This window comes from Arachis hypogaea, chromosome 20 (genome assembly GCF_003086295.3).
Source record: "Arachis hypogaea cultivar Tifrunner chromosome 20, arahy.Tifrunner.gnm2.J5K5, whole genome shotgun sequence".
In the NCBI taxonomy this organism is placed as follows: domain Eukaryota; kingdom Viridiplantae; phylum Streptophyta; class Magnoliopsida; order Fabales; family Fabaceae; genus Arachis; species Arachis hypogaea.
The window spans coordinates 71,985,201-71,989,080 of record NC_092055.1 but is presented as its reverse complement, the minus strand read 5'-3'; the positions used below and the strand labels follow the sequence as shown (position 1 = coordinate 71,989,080).

Sequence of the window (3,880 nt, the reverse complement as noted above, 5' to 3'; positions counted from 1 at the left end):
CTTTTTCATTTTTCTTAGTTATTTTCGAAAATTACAAAAATATTTTTCAAAAATCTTTTCTTAATTTTATCTCATAATTTTCAAAAATAACATCATCAATTAATGTTTTGATTCAAAAAATTTCAAGTTTGTTACTTGCTTGTTAAGAAAGATTCAAACTTTAAGTTCTAGAATCATATCTCATGATTTCTTGTGAATCAAGTCATTAATTGTGATTTTAAAAATCAAACCTTTTTCAAAACTAATTTCAATCATATCTTTTCAAAAATATTTTCTTATCATATCTTTTTCAAAAACTTGATTTCAAAATATCTTTTCTAACTTCCTAACTCCTTATCTTTTCAAAATTTGTTTCAACTAACTAACTAACTTTTTGTTTGTTTCTTATCTTTTTCAAAACTACCTAACTAACTCTCTCTCTCTCTCTCTAATTTTTGAAAATATCTTCCCTCTTTTTCAAAATTTCTTTTTTATTGACTAATTATTTTAATTTTTGATTTTAATTTTCAAAAATTTACTAACCTTTTTCAAAAAACTATTTTCGAAAATCACTAACTCTTTTTCAAAAATAATTTTCGAAAATCCTTCTCCCTCATCTCCTTCTAAATTATTTATTCATCTACTAACACTTCTCTTCATCTCACATCAATGCTCCTATCCTTACCCTTGTGTTTGGATTCTTCATTCTTCTTCACCCCTATTCCTTTTCTTCTTCTACTAACAATAAGGAACCTCTTTACTGTGACATAGAGGATTCCTCTTCTTTTCTTGTTCTCTTCTCTTTCTTATGAGCAGGAACAAGGAAAAAGGCATTCTTGTTGAAGCTGATCCAGAACCTGAAAGGACTCTGAAGAGGAAACTAAGAGAAGCTAAATTACAACAATCCAGAGACAACCTTATTGAAAATTTCGAACAAGTAAAGGAGATGGCAGCCGAACCCAACAACAATAATGCAAGGAGAATGCTTGGTGACTTTACAGCACCTAATTCTAATTTACATGGAAGAAGCATCTCCATTCCTGCCATTGGAGCAAACAACTTTGAGCTGAAACCTCAGCTAGTTTCTCTGATGCAGCAGAACTGCAAGTTTCATGGACTTCCATCTGAAGATCCTTTTCAATTCCTAACTGAATTCTTGCAGATATGTGATACTGTTAAGACTAATGGAGTAGATCCTGAAGTCTACAGGCTCATGCTTTTCCCTTTTGCTGTAAGAGACAGAGCTAGAGTGTGGTTGGACTCTCAACCCAGAGATAGCCTGAACTCTTGGGACAAGCTGGTCACGGCTTTCTTAGCCAAGTTCTTTCCTCCTCAAAAGCTGAGCAAGCTTAGAGTGGATGTTCAAACCTTCAGACAGAAAGAAGGTGAATCCCTCTATGAAGCTTGGGAAAGATACAAGCAACTGACCAAAAAGTGTCCTTCTGACATGCTTTCAGAATGGACCTTTCTGGATATATTCTATGATGGTCTATCTGAATTGGCTAAGATGTCATTGGATACTTCTGCAGGTGGATCCATTCACCTAAAGAAAACGCATGCAGAAGCTCAAGAACTCATTGACATGGTTGCTAATAACCAGTTCATGTACACTTCTGAGAGGAATCCTGTGAGTAATGGGACGCCTATGAAGAAGGGAGTTCTTGAAATTGATACTCTGAATGCCATATTGGCTCAGAATAAAATATTGACTCAGCAAGTCAATATGATTTCTCAGAGTCTGAATGGAATGCAAGCTGCATCCAACAGTACTCAAGAGGCATCTTCTGAAGAAGAAGCTTATGATCCTGAAAACCCTGCAATAGCAGAGGTAAATTATATGGGTGAACCTTATGGAAACACCTATAACCCATCATGGAGAAATCATCCAAATTTCTCATGGAAGGCTCAAAAGCCTCAACAAGGCTTTAATAATGGTGGAAGAAATAGGTTTAACAATAGTAAACCTTTTCCATCATCCACTCAGCAACAGACAGAGAACTCTGAACAAAATACCTCTAATTTAGCAAACTTTGTCTCTGATCTATCTAAGGCCACTGTGAGTTTCATGAATGAAACAAGGTCATCCATTAGAAATTTGGAGGCACAAGTGGGCCAGCTGAGTAAAAGGATCACTGAAATCCCTCCTAGTACTCTCCCAAGCAATACAGAAGAAAATCCAAAAGGAGAGTGCAAGGCCATTGAATTAATCACCATGGCCGAACCTGTGAAGGAAGGAGAGGACGTGAATCCCAAGGAGGAAGACCTCCTGGGACGTCCAGTGATCAATAAGGAGCTTCCCTTTGAGGAACCAAAGGAATCTGAGACTCATCTAGAGACCATAGAGATTCCATTAAACCTCCTTATGTCATTCATGAGCTCTGATGAGTATTCCTCTTCTAAAGAGAATGAGGATGTTACTGAAGAGCAAGCTGCCAAGTTTCTTGGTGCAATCATGAAGCTGAATGCCAAATTATTTGGTATTGAGACTTGGGAAGATGAACCTCCCTTGTTCACCAATGAACTAAGTGATCTGGATCAACTGAGATTGCCTCAGAAGAAACAGGATCCTGGAAAGTTCTTAATACCTTGTACCATAGGCACCATAACCTTTGAGAAGGCTCTGTGTGACCTTGGTTCAAGGATAAACCTCATGCCCCTCTTTGTAATAGAGAAACTGGGAATCTATGGGGTGCAAGCCACTAAAATCTCATTAGAGATGGCAGACAATTCAAGAAAATAGGCTTATGGACAAGTAGAGGACGTGTTAGTAAAGGTTGAAGGCCTTTACATCCCTGCTGATTTCATAGTCCTAGATACTGGGAAGGATGAGGATGAATTCATCATCCTTGGAAGACCTTTCCTAGCCACAGCAAGAGCTGTGATTGATGTGGATAGAGAAGAATTGATCCTTCAATTAAACGAGGACAACCTTGTGTTTAAAACTCAAGGATCTCTCTCTGTACCAATGGAGAGGAAGCACAGCAAGCTTCTCTCATTGCAGAGTCAACCAGAGCACCCACAATCAAACTCTAAGTTTGGTGTTAGGAGGCCACAACCAAACTCTAAGTTTGGTGTTGAACTCCCATATCCAAACTCTAAGTTTGGTGTTGGAGAGTCTCAACAATGCTCTGCACATCTGTGAGGCTCCATGAGAGCCCACTGTCAAGCTATTGACATTAAAGAAGCGCTTGTTGGGAGGCAACCCAATTTTTATCTAACTATATTTTTCTTAGTTATATGTCTTTATAGGTTCATGATCATGTGGAGTCACAAAATAAATATAAAAATTGAAAACAGAATCAAAAACAGCAGAAGAAAAATCACACCCTGGAGGACGACCTTACTGGCGTTTAAACGCGAGTAAGAAGCATCTTGCTGGCGTTCAACGCCAGAACAGAGCATGGTTCTGGCGCTGAACGCCCAAAATGGGCAGCATCTGGGCGTTTGAACGCCAGAATTGCACCCTGGAAAAGAGCTGGCGCTGAACACCCAGAACAAGCATGGTTCTGGCGTTCAACGCCAAAAATGGGCAACAAATGGGCGTTCAATGCCCAGAACAAGCACCAATCTGGCGATGAACGCCCAGAGTTGTGTGCAAGGGCATTTTGCATGCCTAATTGGGTGCAAGGTTGTAAATCCTTGAACACCTCAGGATCTGTGGACCCCACAGGATCACCTCAGGATCTGTGGACCCCACAGGATCCCTACCTACCTCCACTCACTTCTTCTCACCCCTCTTTCACACAATCCCATAAACACTCTTCTCCAAAACTCTTCACCAATCACCTCAATCTCTCTTCCCTATCACCACTTTACCACTCACATCCACCCACTCTTCCCGATAAACCTACCTCATAAACACCACCTACCTTCAAAATTCAAAATCAATTTCCCACCCGAA

The 3,880-nt window shown here is 39.3% G+C and overlaps 1 non-coding gene across 1 annotated transcript; it reads right to left on the bottom strand.

Annotated features, from left to right (window-relative positions):
• Positions 1–1,324: 1,324 nt before the first annotated feature.
• LOC112787964 (small nucleolar RNA R71) lies at positions 1,325–1,432 on the bottom strand. The gene has a single exon (XR_003195349.1). It is a non-coding gene; the product is annotated as a small nucleolar RNA R71 (small nucleolar RNA).
• Between the last annotated feature and the right edge of the window lie 2,448 nt (positions 1,433–3,880).